Source organism: Opisthocomus hoazin, chromosome 4 (genome assembly GCF_030867145.1).
Source record: "Opisthocomus hoazin isolate bOpiHoa1 chromosome 4, bOpiHoa1.hap1, whole genome shotgun sequence".
Taxonomy (NCBI): Eukaryota; Metazoa; Chordata; class Aves; order Opisthocomiformes; family Opisthocomidae; genus Opisthocomus; species Opisthocomus hoazin.
Window position 1 is genome coordinate 15,305,094 of NC_134417.1, and position 18,058 is coordinate 15,323,151.

Consider the following 18,058-nt stretch of genomic DNA (forward strand, 5'->3'; position numbering starts at 1 on the left):
GGTCAGGAAGAGCGAGATGCAGCGTGTGGAGTGGGATGGCAGGTCCTGCACAGAGGTCACTGAGCACCCCAGAGCACAGCGCCTGGGGGGAGAGAGCACCGTGAACCCTGAGGGCAGGGAAGGGCCTGGACACTGCCACAGGCAAGCCAGCCCTGAGGGGAAGGGGGAAACGGCCACACGCCGGGCACTCAGTTGCAGGCAGCACAGCCCACTGGTGGGTGAAGCAGAGAGGCGAGACGCAAGGACGACACGTCTGCTGCTGTGGAGCCTCTACGCACTCGCACACGCATTCCCACAACTGCCTGCCTCCTCTCCCTCGCCCCATGCCTGCCATTACCAGCCCTCCCTCCATGTGGCCCTCGCAGCTCCCCTCTAGCACGCTCCCTTTTGTCCGTTGTCTACGCCACGGAACAAGGACTCACGGCCACTCCTCGTCCGGCACCATCCAGCTGGCTCCAAAGTCGTTGAAGCTGGGCACGACAACCCCATCGGGTCGCATGAAGTCGTCCTGCTGGCTCCCCGTGTACGTCCCACACAGCCCACACAGCTTGCCCTTGTGCTTCTCAGACACCTTCACTAGGAGCTCATGGTCCCCATTGAACTGCAGCTGCAGGCCCAGCTTGGTAGAAACCCGCACGTAGGAGCCGCTCAGGGAGATGTTCACACCGGGGGCAGGAGAGGCCGGCGGGGAGGCCAGAGCACCGTTGATCTGAACGAGGGGGAGAGAGGGAGACAGAAGCCTAAAGAGATGCCCTCCACAGAGAGGTCAGTGTTCTTCACCGCGACGGTGCCAGGGCCCAGCGAGTCACAAGCACTGACGGCGTGAGAAACCCTGCCCAGGCCTGCGAGAACAGCAGCTACTCTACACACGGCACTCCGAAAGCTCAGGAAAACAAGCCGAAAATCTGTTGCTGCGCAAGCAGCCGTATCTGCCCCGCTCGGAGCCTCGCTGTGCTCTTCTGTGAGCGTGCCAGCAGGCTGAGGGAATATCAAGCTCTTTCTGGGGTCAGAGGGGTACTTAATGGTGCCTAGGGCACCTCTTGTTCCCAGGTGTAAAAATGAGGGGGAGGGGCTTACGTAGACCGCCTTGTTCTTGCGCAGTGCAATGTGGAGGCCTTCCATGGACAGTGCCACAGAGTCCAGAGCTGTCCAGCTCTGGCTGCCGCGATGTTGGTTGCGGGTGGTGACACTGAACCCAACGGAGGAGTTGTCGCAGCCCGTCACCACCGTGTAGTTGCAGGAGCCCTGGAAGTGGTGAAGCTTCCCATCGAAGGTGCTGTAATGCGGGTCGCCGTAGATGTGGCAGAGAGCAGTGCTGGCTGCGTAGCAGCCCCTCTGGCCGTCCTGGACCTTGCAGACCTCGTCCTCAGCACAGGACAACGCAGAGCAAACCATCTGGCCGTTGGCCTCACACCGGCACTGGCGAGTGCAGTTCTCGCTCACAGAGTACTCGCCTTCCTGCAGGCAGAGAAACGCCGCGCGTCAGCGCATCAGGCAGGAAAGCAGAGGCAAGAGAGTGCCGTGGGAGGGGTGCAAGCCAGCGCAGGGTTTTCACTCACGCTGTAGTAGTTGTCCTCAAAGAGGCAGCCACAGTTGGCCTCGGGCACGCAGGTGTCTCCGCTGAGGAGGAAGCCAGAGGTACACGCACAGCCCTCCATGCAGGGCCTGGAGCAGTTCTGCGGGGCTTCTCGGTCAACACAGGTGGCAGGACAGCCAGTCATGCAAGGGTCATAGTAGCTGTTGGCGGGGCACAGCAGGGCTGCAACGGGAAGGGGACAGTTAGGACCAGCAAGCCTTCAAGGAAGGACGACCTTGTAGGAAGGGGAAGACCAAAGACCATAGGCTTGGCTTTGGCCAGAGGTTCTGGGCACGGGGAGCGGCACATTTCCCTTCTGGCAACTGCAAGGCAGGTACTCACGGCAGAAGGTGGCATTCCTCCAGGGAAGGAGAGTCACGCCGGCTGCCTGGCATGCGTCAGCGTAGGCCTCCAGAGCAGCACACAGGAACTCCTGGCCACCGTTGAGGGCACAAAGGTCATAGGAGCAGGTCTCAAAGTAGCTCTGGGGGTTGATCACGGCGTGGCACTGCTCGAAAGAGCCGGGCCTGGCAGTCAGCATGCCACAGAACTGGTCCGATTGGTAGAGCTCCTCTTCTTCTGCACTGCAGGGTGGGGAGGGGTCGGGGACACCGCAGGAGGAGTCGTCGTCTGGGACCTGCCAGCTCTGCCCCAGCGCATTGGAGTCTGCGGCTTGCTGCCCATTGGGCATCATGTAATCGTCCTCTGGCCGGCTGTTGAAGTTCCCGCACATGCCACAGGTCAGGTTGAAGTAGGTGGTGGGCACCTTCACCTCCACCGAGTGGTCAGTGTCGTAGGACACTCGGAGGTTGAAGTCTGTCTCCAGCATGATATAGCGGCCGCTGCTGCTCACCGTGATGGCACCTCCCGCTGCTCTCACCGGCAAGGTCTGGCGCACGTTGTTCACCTAGGGCAGACACACCACAATGGGCCCTGGACTTGTCCCTGGCCTCCCTGGGGTCTCCTGTCCCAGGGAAAGCAGCTGCCGGGCAGGGCACGGCAAACCGGTGCCCGTGATGCCCTCATGCAGAGACAGCCCAGTGCCTTGCAGAGCCACGTCTCTGTTCAGCACTCTGCAGAGGCCTCTGTGCAACACTGGCCACATTCCCCGTTTGCCTCTTCCTCCTCCAACCCCTCCAGAAAGGGAAAACAAAGCATCCCAGTGGCTTCAGGGGAGCCCACCCGGGCCTGGGCCAATGGAGATGTCTGGTACATGCCAGGCCCTGCCAGCAAAAGCCCGCCCTGCCTTGCAGCCACGCCACGCTCGTGCCAGCCCCACTGCCTACCAGCACTTGGCTCTTCTCCTGCTTGACAATGGCAATGCGCAGTCCGTACACCTCAACCAGGACTTCGCGCACATAGGACACGCTGGTGCTCCCACGATGCTCGTTCTTGGCCTCAACGTTGAAGTAGGGCAGGGAGGTGGTGTTGGAGCACACTTTGGCCAGGGTGTAGGTGCAGTTGCCCATGAAGTTGTGCGTCACCTGGTCAAAGGTGTTGTAGTGAGGGTCACCGTGGACATGGCAGATGCCGTAGGATTGTTCGAGGCACTGAGGTTTCCCATCCTGCACCCCGCAGTACTGGCCCGCGGGGCATGAGGCATCGGAGCACTGGACTTTGCTTCCCCGCGCGGGACACGTGCACTTTGAGGAGCAGGTGTTGTCCGTCCAGAACTCTGAGCCCACGGGGTAGTGCTGCCCATTGTGCCAGCACCCGCACTGCTGGCTGGGCACGCATTGGTCATTGTAGAGCAGGTACCCACTGTCGCACACACAGTCCTCCACGCACGGCAGGCTGCAGGTAGCAGGAGCCATCGGGTCGACACAGGTGGCAGGGCAGGCTGCAGCACAGGGCTCGTAGTGACTGTTGGCCGGACAGGTGATGGCTGCCGAGACAGAAGACATGGCCGTTACTTGGTGAACGCTACACTTCTTTGCGCTATATTTTCCCCTTTGGAAAATTAAGAGTCTGTGTTTCCTCTGTGGTCTGCTTGGCTCCATGGGTATTCTAAGTCATACCTAGTGCAATGGAACCGAGAATGATGCCTCCAATACTGACAGCTACCTGTACATCGCCACAGCACACAATAAAAATATTTCTTATTCCCCACCCCGCTCTTCATTCCTATCCTGTGTTTTCCTGTGAGCAACGATCCGGGGTACTGCGTGTGGACTTACGGCAGAAGGTTGTGTTCCTCCACACAGGGATCTTGACACCAAGCGACTGGCAGGCATCTGCATAGGACTGCAAGCTCTTGCAGAGGGCCTCGTGGTCCAGCCCCAGCTCACACAGGTCATAGAGGCAGGTGTCAAAGTAAGCGCTGGGGCTCAGCACAGCATGGCACACCTGAAACGGGCCGCTGGTGTCAGTGAGGAGCCCACAGAAGCGGCTGCTGGCAATGGCTTGCTTGTCGGTCTCATTGCAGGCTGGGGTGGGGAGCGGTCCGGCTGAGCAGCTGTGGAAAGACAGGGAGAAGGGCTGCTGGGTCATCTGTGGGCTTCTCCTGGTGGCTGCGCCTCCCCTTGCCCGACACGTCCCCAGGCCTGCTGGGGAGCTGCACACACCTGCTGTCGTTGGACACCTGCCAGCTGTTGCCCAGGCTGGTGGAGTCTGGCTCCAGCACGCCTTCCGGGTTCAGGAAGTCATCCGCTGCCATGCCGTTGTAGTTCCCACACATGCCACAAACCTTCTGCCCAAAGGTGCTTGGAAGCGTCACCTCCACCCGATGGTTCCCATCAAACTTCACTCTCAAGCCAAAGTCTGTCGTGACCACTGTGTAGAATCCGCTGGACGAGACCTGCACGCCCGTGGATGGGGTGCAGGGCAGGACCTCTTCCACTCCGTTGACCTGGAAGGACGGAAACAGAGACACGGTTGGAGCAACCCCTTTGGCACAGCGCTCTCATCTAGCACAGCCCCACCGCCTCTCCCTTTTGCGCTTACCGTCACCCCTCCACCCTTCTCCAGCCTTATCCGCTGGCCAACCACATCAACATCCACATATCGGACATAGGACACGCGAGTGTTGCCTCCCCTGTGCTCGTTGGCCGCTTCCACGTTGAAGTAGGGCAGCGAGCTGTTGCTCTCGCACAGCTTGGAGAGGGTGTAGGTACAGGTGCCCATGAAGTGGTGTAGCTGCTTGTCGAACGTGTGGTAGTGAGGGTCTCCTTCCACCACACAGGTCCCTGACAGCGGAAAGACCACAGGAAACGTTCAGTTAAGCACCTCCTGCTGTCTCCGCTCCCCAGCCCACGCTGCACAAAGGACTGCGGCTCCATGACGGGTCTACTCTACTCACCTGAGCCTGGCACGGGTTCTGGCGTGGTTTCCTCTTTTGAAGTTGTGGCGGTGGTGGTACTTGTTGCTGTCGGAGTCGCATTGCCTACGGCAGAGATAACGGTACAAGCAAATCAATCCTCCATGACCACCTCTGGTTCGAGACAGCAACTGCATTGAGCGCCACAAGAAGCACAATGTTCCTCAAGCTGCCCTTCCCTAAGCCTTGTCCCTTAGCCAGTCAATGCTGCTGTAATCTGCCTGGACCCACTCACAGAAGTCATCGTTGAATGTGCAGGTGAAGTTGCAGTCTGTTGGGGGAGCTGGGCATGGTGCAAAAAGCAAAGCAGTGTTTCCAGAGTGAGGGCGAGGTCACTTTTCCCTGTGTCCCACAGGGCAAACTTACATCCCTGGCATGCTCATGGCCGGGTGAGGATGGCCAACCAAGTGGAAGTAGGCAGTATGCTGGCGTATCGGAGAGTAACCTGAGGACAGGCAGGCTGAGGAGTAAGGTTTTTCCCAAGGAGTCATCCCCATTCTGCGTATCCTGTGTTGTACATTAGTCAAGGCTTGTTTCTTTCTCCTTCTCTCACCTCTGGTCCCACTTCTCTCCACTTTTGTGCGTGGCACCTTGCTAAGCCTCCCAGCAGGTCAGGGGCTCTGTCTTGGGACGGATGCTACCAGTTGTTTTCTATAGCCCAAGGACCTTTCTGGCTGCTTCTTGAAACTCTACTTCCCGTACAGGGAAGGGCAGGACCCAGTAAAGCCTTAGCCCCTCTTGACTGGCAGTGCATTGCTACGCCCCAACACTTCTCAGGCAATGCCTGCCATCGTACTGCAAAAAAGCTGCTGATACAGCACCCTGGCCACGCCAATCCTGTGCTCAGGACAAACAACACTGCTCAGAACACATTGGGCAGGACACCTAGGAGAATAGAGGTAAGGCCGCTGCGGACTGCCAGTCTGGAAAGAGCTGTGCAAACCCAGCAGATTGGCTATGCGATTTTGAGGGGCTCCTGAATCTTGAACCATAGGCATAAGACCTAAACTCAAAGAATGTACAAGAAGAAAAGAACACCCAGCAACTGCTCAACTAAAGGAATGACTACCGTTCACTTCCTCAGAATACGTGCGCAAAGATTGTTACAACTCATTCATGAAAACAGATCCAAAGCTGACACTTACCACAGACAGTGCCAGCACTCCAGTCTCCGAGAGCAACGCCTGCCTCAGCACAGGCTGCGGCGTAGGCCCCCAGGTCATTGCAGAGCTGCTCCGCGCTGCCATTCGTGGCACACTGGTCAAAGACACAGCTCTCAAAGTACGTCTCGGGCGGCAGAACTGCATGGCACGGCCGGAAGGGGCCACCCAGTTGCGTGAGGATTGCACACTGCTCCTTAGCTGCCTCCTCCTCGGAGGGGGAGCAGGACGGAGGTGGGCTGATGGCTGGGTCACACCTACAAAGCAGACAGACTGCCCTGAGCTCACAGCAGCCTGTGGACCCCTGCCACACCGCTTTCTGACCTCCTGCCCAGACAAAACCTCAGCCCCCGGAGCCCAGATCCCTCGCTAAGACAAGGCACCCATGGCTGTCACTTGCAAGGGTGGGCAACGAGGCCCAGGGCCACCGTTCCCCTCTGTGGCATCAGGAGGACGGAAATGAATGGCCAAGGCAGTTGCGATCGCAACAGCTTGCGAGAAGCATCATGCCAAGGCCCCGGCCCACTCTCTCTGGGGTCAGGAAGAGCGAGATGCAGCGTGTGGAGTGGGATGGCAGGTCCTGCACAGAGGTCACTGAGCACCCCAGAGCACAGCGCCTGGGGGGAGAGAGCACCGTGAACCCTGAGGGCAGGGAAGGGCCTGGACACTGCCACAGGCAAGCCAGCCCTGAGGGGAAGGGGGAAACGGCCACACGCCGGGCACTCAGTTGCAGGCAGCACAGCCCACTGGTGGGTGAAGCAGAGAGGCGAGACGCAAGGACGACACGTCTGCTGCTGTGGAGCCTCTACGCACTCGCACACGCATTCCCACAACTGCCTGCCTCCTCTCCCTCGCCCCATGCCTGCCATTACCAGCCCTCCCTCCATGTGGCCCTCGCAGCTCCCCTCTAGCACGCTCCCTTTTGTCCGTTGTCTACGCCACGGAACAAGGACTCACGGCCACTCCTCGTCCGGCACCATCCAGCTGGCTCCAAAGTCGTTGAAGCTGGGCACGACAACCCCATCGGGTCGCATGAAGTCGTCCTGCTGGCTCCCCGTGTACGTCCCACACAGCCCACACAGCTTGCCCTTGTGCTTCTCAGACACCTTCACTAGGAGCTCATGGTCCCCATTGAACTGCAGCTGCAGGCCCATCTTGGTAGAAACCCGCACGTAGGAGCCGCTCAGGGAGATGTTCACACCGGGGGCAGGAGAGGCCGGCGGGGAGGCCAGAGCACCGTTGATCTGAACGAGGGGGAGAGAGGGAGACAGAAGCCTAAAGAGATGCCCTCCACAGAGAGGTCAGTGTTCTTCACCGCGACGGTGCCAGGGCCCAGCGAGTCACAAGCACTGACGGCGTGAGAAACCCTGCCCAGGCCTGCGAGAACAGCAGCTACTCTACACACGGCACTCCGAAAGCTCAGGAAAACAAGCCGAAAATCTGTTGCTGCGCAAGCAGCCGTATCTGCCCCGCTCGGAGCCTCGCTGTGCTCTTCTGTGAGCGTGCCAGCAGGCTGAGGGAATATCAAGCTCTTTCTGGGGTCAGAGGGGTACTTAATGGTGCCTAGGGCACCTCTTGTTCCCAGGTGTAAAAATGAGGGGGAGGGGCTTACGTAGACCGCCTTGTTCTTGCGCAGTGCAATGTGGAGGCCTTCCATGGACAGTGCCACAGAGTCCAGAGCTGTCCAGCTCTGGCTGCCGCGATGTTGGTTGCGGGTGGTGACACTGAACCCAACGGAGGAGTTGTCGCAGCCCGTCACCACCGTGTAGTTGCAGGAGCCCTGGAAGTGGTGAAGCTTCCCATCGAAGGTGCTGTAATGCGGGTCGCCGTAGATGTGGCAGAGAGCAGTGCTGGCTGCGTAGCAGCCCCTCTGGCCGTCCTGGACCTTGCAGACCTCGTCCTCAGCACAGGACAACGCAGAGCAAACCATCTGGCCGTTGGCCTCACACCGGCACTGGCGAGTGCAGTTCTCGCTCACAGAGTACTCGCCTTCCTGCAGGCAGAGAAACGCCGCGCGTCAGCGCATCAGGCAGGAAAGCAGAGGCAAGAGAGTGCCGTGGGAGGGGTGCAAGCCAGCGCAGGGTTTTCACTCACGCTGTAGTAGTTGTCCTCAAAGAGGCAGCCACAGTTGGCCTCGGGCACGCAGGTGTCTCCGCTGAGGAGGAAGCCAGAGGTACACGCACAGCCCTCCATGCAGGGCCTGGAGCAGTTCTGCGGGGCTTCTCGGTCAACACAGGTGGCAGGACAGCCAGTCATGCAAGGGTCATAGTAGCTGTTGGCGGGGCACAGCAGGGCTGCAACGGGAAGGGGACAGTTAGGACCAGCAAGCCTTCAAGGAAGGACGACCTTGTAGGAAGGGGAAGACCAAAGACCATAGGCTTGGCTTTGGCCAGAGGTTCTGGGCACGGGGAGCGGCACATTTCCCTTCTGGCAACTGCAAGGCAGGTACTCACGGCAGAAGGTGGCATTCCTCCAGGGAAGGAGAGTCACGCCGGCTGCCTGGCATGCGTCAGCGTAGGCCTCCAGAGCAGCACACAGGAACTCCTGGCCACCGTTGAGGGCACAAAGGTCATAGGAGCAGGTCTCAAAGTAGCTCTGGGGGTTGATCACGGCGTGGCACTGCTCGAAAGAGCCGGGCCTGGCAGTCAGCATGCCACAGAACTGGTCCGATTGGTAGAGCTCCTCTTCTTCTGCACTGCAGGGTGGGGAGGGGTCGGGGACACCGCAGGAGGAGTCGTCGTCTGGGACCTGCCAGCTCTGCCCCAGCGCATTGGAGTCTGCGGCTTGCTGCCCATTGGGCATCATGTAATCGTCCTCTGGCCGGCTGTTGAAGTTCCCGCACATGCCACAGGTCAGGTTGAAGTAGGTGGTGGGCACCTTCACCTCCACCGAGTGGTCAGTGTCGTAGGACACTCGGAGGTTGAAGTCTGTCTCCAGCATGATATAGCGGCCGCTGCTGCTCACCGTGATGGCACCTCCCGCTGCTCTCACCGGCAAGGTCTGGCGCACGTTGTTCACCTAGGGCAGACACACCACAATGGGCCCTGGACTTGTCCCTGGCCTCCCTGGGGTCTCCTGTCCCAGGGAAAGCAGCTGCCGGGCAGGGCACGGCAAACCGGTGCCCGTGATGCCCTCATGCAGAGACAGCCCAGTGCCTTGCAGAGCCACGTCTCTGTTCAGCACTCTGCAGAGGCCTCTGTGCAACACTGGCCACATTCCCCGTTTGCCTCTTCCTCCTCCAACCCCTCCAGAAAGGGAAAACAAAGCATCCCAGTGGCTTCAGGGGAGCCCACCCGGGCCTGGGCCAATGGAGATGTCTGGTACATGCCAGGCCCTGCCAGCAAAAGCCCGCCCTGCCTTGCAGCCACGCCACGCTCGTGCCAGCCCCACTGCCTACCAGCACTTGGCTCTTCTCCTGCTTGACAATGGCAATGCGCAGTCCGTACACCTCAACCAGGACTTCGCGCACATAGGACACGCTGGTGCTCCCACGATGCTCGTTCTTGGCCTCAACGTTGAAGTAGGGCAGGGAGGTGGTGTTGGAGCACACTTTGGCCAGGGTGTAGGTGCAGTTGCCCATGAAGTTGTGCGTCACCTGGTCAAAGGTGTTGTAGTGAGGGTCACCGTGGACATGGCAGATGCCGTAGGATTGTTCGAGGCACTGAGGTTTCCCATCCTGCACCCCGCAGTACTGGCCCGCGGGGCATGAGGCATCGGAGCACTGGACTTTGCTTCCCCGCGCGGGACACGTGCACTTTGAGGAGCAGGTGTTGTCCGTCCAGAACTCTGAGCCCACGGGGTAGTGCTGCCCATTGTGCCAGCACCCGCACTGCTGGCTGGGCACGCATTGGTCATTGTAGAGCAGGTACCCACTGTCGCACACACAGTCCTCCACGCACGGCAGGCTGCAGGTAGCAGGAGCCATCGGGTCGACACAGGTGGCAGGGCAGGCTGCAGCACAGGGCTCGTAGTGACTGTTGGCCGGACAGGTGATGGCTGCCGAGACAGAAGACATGGCCGTTACTTGGTGAACGCTACACTTCTTTGCGCTATATTTTCCCCTTTGGAAAATTAAGAGTCTGTGTTTCCTCTGTGGTCTGCTTGGCTCCATGGGTATTCTAAGTCATACCTAGTGCAATGGAACCGAGAATGATGCCTCCAATACTGACAGCTACCTGTACATCGCCACAGCACACAATAAAAATATTTCTTATTCCCCACCCCGCTCTTCATTCCTATCCTGTGTTTTCCTGTGAGCAACGATCCGGGGTACTGCGTGTGGACTTACGGCAGAAGGTTGTGTTCCTCCACACAGGGATCTTGACACCAAGCGACTGGCAGGCATCTGCATAGGACTGCAAGCTCTTGCAGAGGGCCTCGTGGTCCAGCCCCAGCTCACACAGGTCATAGAGGCAGGTGTCAAAGTAAGCGCTGGGGCTCAGCACAGCGTGGCACACCTGAAACGGGCCGCTGGTGTCAGTGAGGAGCCCACAGAAGCGGCTGCTGGCAATGGCTTGCTTGTCGGTCTCATTGCAGGCTGGGGTGGGGAGCGGTCCGGCTGAGCAGCTGTGGAAAGACAGGGAGAAGGGCTGCTGGGTCATCTGTGGGCTTCTCCTGGTGGCTGCGCCTCCCCTTGCCCGACACGTCCCCAGGCCTGCTGGGGAGCTGCACACACCTGCTGTCGTTGGACACCTGCCAGCTGTTGCCCAGGCTGGTGGAGTCTGGCTCCAGCACGCCTTCCGGGTTCAGGAAGTCATCCGCTGCCATGCCGTTGTAGTTCCCACACATGCCACAAACCTTCTGCCCAAAGGTGCTTGGAAGCGTCACCTCCACCCGATGGTTCCCATCAAACTTCACTCTCAAGCCAAAGTCTGTCGTGACCACTGTGTAGAATCCGCTGGACGAGACCTGCACGCCCGTGGATGGGGTGCAGGGCAGGACCTCTTCCACTCCGTTGACCTGGAAGGACGGAAACAGAGACACGGTTGGAGCAACCCCTTTGGCACAGCGCTCTCATCTAGCACAGCCCCACCGCCTCTCCCTTTTGCGCTTACCGTCACCCCTCCACCCTTCTCCAGCCTTATCCGCTGGCCAACCACATCAACATCCACATATCGGACATAGGACACGCGAGTGTTGCCTCCCCTGTGCTCGTTGGCCGCTTCCACGTTGAAGTAGGGCAGCGAGCTGTTGCTCTCGCACAGCTTGGAGAGGGTGTAGGTACAGGTGCCCATGAAGTGGTGTAGCTGCTTGTCGAACGTGTGGTAGTGAGGGTCTCCTTCCACCACACAGGTCCCTGACAGCGGAAAGACCACAGGAAACGTTCAGTTAAGCACCTCCTGCTGTCTCCGCTCCCCAGCCCACGCTGCACAAAGGACTGCGGCTCCATGACGGGTCTACTCTACTCACCTGAGCCTGGCACGGGTTCTGGCGTGGTTTCCTCTTTTGAAGTTGTGGCGGTGGTGGTACTTGTTGCTGTCGGAGTCGCATTGCCTACGGCAGAGATAACGGTACAAGCAAATCAATCCTCTATGACCACCTCTGGTTCGAGACAGCAACTGCATTGAGCGCCACAAGAAGCACAATGTTCCTCAAGCTGCCCTTCCCTAAGCCTTGTCCCTTAGCCAGTCAATGCTGCTGTAATCTGCCTGGACCCACTCACAGAAGTCATCGTTGAATGTGCAGGTGAAGTTGCAGTCTGTTGGGGGAGCTGGGCATGGTGCAAAAAGCAAAGCAGTGTTTCCAGAGTGAGGGCGGGGTCACTTTTCCCTGTGTCCCACAGGGCAAACTTACATCCCTGGCATGCTCATGGCCGGGTGAGGATGGCCAACCAAGTGGAAGTAGGCAGTATGCTGGCGTATCGGAGAGTAACCTGAGGACAGGCAGGCTGAGGAGTAAGGTTTTTCCCAAGGAGTCATCCCCATTCTGCGTATCCTGTGTTGTACATTAGTCAAGGCTTGTTTCTTTCTCCTTCTCTCACCTCTGGTCCCACTTCTCTCCACTTTTGTGCGTGGCACCTTGCTAAGCCTCCCAGCAGGTCAGGGGCTCTGTCTTGGGACGGATGCTACCAGTTGTTTTCTATAGCCCAAGGACCTTTCTGGCTGCTTCTTGAAACTCTACTTCCCGTACAGGGAAGGGCAGGACCCAGTAAAGCCTTAGCCCCTCTTGACTGGCAGTGCATTGCTACGCCCCAACACTTCTCAGGCAATGCCTGCCATCGTACTGCAAAAAAGCTGCTGATACAGCACCCTGGCCACGCCAATCCTGTGCTCAGGACAAACAACACTGCTCAGAACACATTGGGCAGGACACCTAGGAGAATAGAGGTAAGGCCGCTGCGGACTGCCAGTCTGGAAAGAGCTGTGCAAACCCAGCAGATTGGCTATGCGATTTTGAGGGGCTCCTGAATCTTGAACCATAGGCATAAGACCTAAACTCAAAGAATGTACAAGAAGAAAAGAACACCCAGCAACTGCTCAACTAAAGGAATGACTACCGTTCACTTCCTCAGAATACGTGCGCAAAGATTGTTACAACTCATTCATGAAAACAGATCCAAAGCTGACACTTACCACAGACAGTGCCAGCACTCCAGTCTCCGAGAGCAACGCCTGCCTCAGCACAGGCTGCGGCGTAGGCCCCCAGGTCATTGCAGAGCTGCTCCGCGCTGCCATTCGTGGCACACTGGTCAAAGACACAGCTCTCAAAGTACGTCTCGGGCGGCAGAACTGCATGGCACGGCCGGAAGGGGCCACCCAGTTGCGTGAGGATTGCACACTGCTCCTTAGCTGCCTCCTCCTCGGAGGGGGAGCAGGACGGAGGTGGGCTGATGGCTGGGTCACACCTACAAAGCAGACAGACTGCCCTGAGCTCACAGCAGCCTGTGGACCCCTGCCACACCGCTTTCTGACCTCCTGCCCAGACAAAACCTCAGCCCCCGGAGCCCAGATCCCTCGCTAAGACAAGGCACCCATGGCTGTCACTTGCAAGGGTGGGCAACGAGGCCCAGGGCCACCGTTCCCCTCTGTGGCATCAGGAGGACGGAAATGAATGGCCAAGGCAGTTGCGATCGCAACAGCTTGCGAGAAGCATCATGCCAAGGCCCCGGCCCACTCTCTCTGGGGTCAGGAAGAGCGAGATGCAGCGTGTGGAGTGGGATGGCAGGTCCTGCACAGAGGTCACTGAGCACCCCAGAGCACAGCGCCTGGGGGGAGAGAGCACCGTGAACCCTGAGGGCAGGGAAGGGCCTGGACACTGCCACAGGCAAGCCAGCCCTGAGGGGAAGGGGGAAACGGCCACACGCCGGGCACTCAGTTGCAGGCAGCACAGCCCACTGGTGGGTGAAGCAGAGAGGCGAGACGCAAGGACGACACGTCTGCTGCTGTGGAGCCTCTACGCACTCGCACACGCATTCCCACAACTGCCTGCCTCCTCTCCCTCGCCCCATGCCTGCCATTACCAGCCCTCCCTCCATGTGGCCCTCGCAGCTCCCCTCTAGCACGCTCCCTTTTGTCCGTTGTCTACGCCACGGAACAAGGACTCACGGCCACTCCTCGTCCGGCACCATCCAGCTGGCTCCAAAGTCGTTGAAGCTGGGCACGACAACCCCATCGGGTCGCATGAAGTCGTCCTGCTGGCTCCCCGTGTACGTCCCACACAGCCCACACAGCTTGCCCTTGTGCTTCTCAGACACCTTCACTAGGAGCTCATGGTCCCCATTGAACTGCAGCTGCAGGCCCAGCTTGGTAGAAACCCGCACGTAGGAGCCGCTCAGGGAGATGTTCACACCGGGGGCAGGAGAGGCCGGCGGGGAGGCCAGAGCACCGTTGATCTGAACGAGGGGGAGAGAGGGAGACAGAAGCCTAAAGAGATGCCCTCCACAGAGAGGTCAGTGTTCTTCACCGCGACGGTGCCAGGGCCCAGCGAGTCACAAGCACTGACGGCGTGAGAAACCCTGCCCAGGCCTGCGAGAACAGCAGCTACTCTACACACGGCACTCCGAAAGCTCAGGAAAACAAGCCGAAAATCTGTTGCTGCGCAAGCAGCCGTATCTGCCCCGCTCGGAGCCTCGCTGTGCTCTTCTGTGAGCGTGCCAGCAGGCTGAGGGAATATCAAGCTCTTTCTGGGGTCAGAGGGGTACTTAATGGTGCCTAGGGCACCTCTTGTTCCCAGGTGTAAAAATGAGGGGGAGGGGCTTACGTAGACCGCCTTGTTCTTGCGCAGTGCAATGTGGAGGCCTTCCATGGACAGTGCCACAGAGTCCAGAGCTGTCCAGCTCTGGCTGCCGCGATGTTGGTTGCGGGTGGTGACACTGAACCCAACGGAGGAGTTGTCGCAGCCCGTCACCACCGTGTAGTTGCAGGAGCCCTGGAAGTGGTGAAGCTTCCCATCGAAGGTGCTGTAATGCGGGTCGCCGTAGATGTGGCAGAGAGCAGTGCTGGCTGCGTAGCAGCCCCTCTGGCCGTCCTGGATCTTGCAGACCTCGTCCTCAGCACAGGACAACGCAGAGCAAACCATCTGGCCGTTGGCCTCACACCGGCACTGGCGAGTGCAGTTCTCGCTCACAGAGTACTCGCCTTCCTGCAGGCAGAGAAACGCCGCGCGTCAGCGCATCAGGCAGGAAAGCAGAGGCAAGAGAGTGCCGTGGGAGGGGTGCAAGCCAGCGCAGGGTTTTCACTCACGCTGTAGTAGTTGTCCTCAAAGAGGCAGCCACAGTTGGCCTCGGGCACGCAGATGTCTCCGCTGAGGAGGAAGCCAGAGGTACACGCACAGCCCTCCATGCAGGGCCTGGAGCAGTTCTGCGGGGCTTCTCGGTCAACACAGGTGGCAGGACAGCCAGTCATGCAAGGGTCATAGTAGCTGTTGGCGGGGCACAGCAGGGCTGCAACGGGAAGGGGACAGTTAGGACCAGCAAGCCTTCAAGGAAGGACGACCTTGTAGGAAGGGGAAGACCAAAGACCATAGGCTTGGCTTTGGCCAGAGGTTCTGGGCACGGGGAGCGGCACATTTCCCTTCTGGCAACTGCAAGGCAGGTACTCACGGCAGAAGGTGGCATTCCTCCAGGGAAGGAGAGTCACGCCGGCTGCCTGGCATGCGTCAGCGTAGGCCTCCAGAGCAGCACACAGGAACTCCTGGCCACCGTTGAGGGCACAAAGGTCATAGGAGCAGGTCTCAAAGTAGCTCTGGGGGTTGATCACGGCGTGGCACTGCTCGAAAGAGCCGGGCCTGGCAGTCAGCATGCCACAGAACTGGTCCGATTGGTAGAGCTCCTCTTCTTCTGCACTGCAGGGTGGGGAGGGGTCGGGGACACCGCAGGAGGAGTCGTCGTCTGGGACCTGCCAGCTCTGCCCCAGCGCATTGGAGTCTGCGGCTTGCTGCCCATTGGGCATCATGTAATCGTCCTCTGGCCGGCTGTTGAAGTTCCCGCACATGCCACAGGTCAGGTTGAAGTAGGTGGTGGGCACCTTCACCTCCACCGAGTGGTCAGTGTCGTAGGACACTCGGAGGTTGAAGTCTGTCTCCAGCATGATATAGCGGCCGCTGCTGCTCACCGTGATGGCACCTCCCGCTGCTCTCACCGGCAAGGTCTGGCGCACGTTGTTCACCTAGGGCAGACACACCACAATGGGCCCTGGACTTGTCCCTGGCCTCCCTGGGGTCTCCTGTCCCAGGGAAAGCAGCTGCCGGGCAGGGCACGGCAAACCGGTGCCCGTGATGCCCTCATGCAGAGACAGCCCAGTGCCTTGCAGAGCCACGTCTCTGTTCAGCACTCTGCAGAGGCCTCTGTGCAACACTGGCCACATTCCCCGTTTGCCTCTTCCTCCTCCAACCCCTCCAGAAAGGGAAAACAAAGCATCCCAGTGGCTTCAGGGGAGCCCACCCGGGCCTGGGCCAATGGAGATGTCTGGTACATGCCAGGCCCTGCCAGCAAAAGCCCGCCCTGCCTTGCAGCCACGCCACGCTCGTGCCAGCCCCACTGCCTACCAGCACTTGGCTCTTCTCCTGCTTGACAATGGCAATGCGCAGTCCGTACACCTCAACCAGGACTTCGCGCACATAGGACACGCTGGTGCTCCCACGATGCTCGTTCTTGGCCTCAACGTTGAAGTAGGGCAGGGAGGTGGTGTTGGAGCACACTTTGGCCAGGGTGTAGGTGCAGTTGCCCATGAAGTTGTGCGTCACCTGGTCAAAGGTGTTGTAGTGAGGGTCACCGTGGACATGGCAGATGCCGTAGGATTGTTCGAGGCACTGAGGTTTCCCATCCTGCACCCCGCAGTACTGGCCCGCGGGGCATGAGGCATCGGAGCACTGGACTTTGCTTCCCCGCGCGGGACACGTGCACTTTGAGGAGCAGGTGTTGTCCGTCCAGAACTCTGAGCCCACGGGGTAGTGCTGCCCATTGTGCCAGCACCCGCACTGCTGGCTGGGCACGCATTGGTCATTGTAGAGCAGGTACCCACTGTCGCACACACAGTCCTCCACGCACGGCAGGCTGCAGGTAGCAGGAGCCATCGGGTCGACACAGGTGGCAGGGCAGGCTGCAGCACAGGGCTCGTAGTGACTGTTGGCCGGACAGGTGATGGCTGCCGAGACAGAAGACATGGCCGTTACTTGGTGAACGCTACACTTCTTTGCGCTATATTTTCCCCTTTGGAAAATTAAGAGTCTGTGTTTCCTCTGTGGTCTGCTTGGCTCCATGGGTATTCTAAGTCATACCTAGTGCAATGGAACCGAGAATGATGCCTCCAATACTGACAGCTACCTGTACATCGCCACAGCACACAATAAAAATATTTCTTATTCCCCACCCCGCTCTTCATTCCTATCCTGTGTTTTCCTGTGAGCAACGATCCGGGGTACTGCGTGTGGACTTACGGCAGAAGGTTGTGTTCCTCCACACAGGGATCTTGACACCAAGCGACTGGCAGGCATCTGCATAGGACTGCAAGCTCTTGCAGAGGGCCTCGTGGTCCAGCCCCAGCTCACACAGGTCATAGAGGCAGGTGTCAAAGTAAGCGCTGGGGCTCAGCACAGCGTGGCACACCTGAAACGGGCCGCTGGTGTCAGTGAGGAGCCCACAGAAGCGGCTGCTGGCAATGGCTTGCTTGTCGGTCTCATTGCAGGCTGGGGTGGGGAGCGGTCCGGCTGAGCAGCTGTGGAAAGACAGGGAGAAGGGCTGCTGGGTCATCTGTGGGCTTCTCCTGGTGGCTGCGCCTCCCCTTGCCCGACACGTCCCCAGGCCTGCTGGGGAGCTGCACACACCTGCTGTCGTTGGACACCTGCCAGCTGTTGCCCAGGCTGGTGGAGTCTGGCTCCAGCACGCCTTCCGGGTTCAGGAAGTCATCCGCTGCCATGCCGTTGTAGTTCCCACACATGCCACAAACCTTCTGCCCAAAGGTGCTTGGAAGCGTCACCTCCACCCGATGGTTCCCATCAAACTTCACTCTCAAGCCAAAGTCTGTCGTGACCACTGTGTAGAATCCGCTGGACGAGACCTGCACGCCCGTGGATGGGGTGCAGGGCAGGACCTCTTCCACTCCGTTGACCTGGAAGGACGGAAACAGAGACACGGTTGGAGCAACCCCTTTGGCACAGCGCTCTCATCTAGCACAGCCCCACCGCCTCTCCCTTTTGCGCTTACCGTCACCCCTCCACCCTTCTCCAGCCTTATCCGCTGGCCAACCACATCAACATCCACATATCGGACATAGGACACGCGAGTGTTGCCTCCCCTGTGCTCGTTGGCCGCTTCCACGTTGAAGTAGGGCAGCGAGCTGTTGCTCTCGCACAGCTTGGAGAGGGTGTAGGTACAGGTGCCCATGAAGTGGTGTAGCTGCTTGTCGAACGTGTGGTAGTGAGGGTCTCCTTCCACCACACAGGTCCCTGACAGCGGAAAGACCACAGGAAACGTTCAGTTAAGCACCTCCTGCTGTCTCCGCTCCCCAGCCCACGCTGCACAAAGGACTGCGGCTCCATGACGGGTCTACTCTACTCACCTGAGCCTGG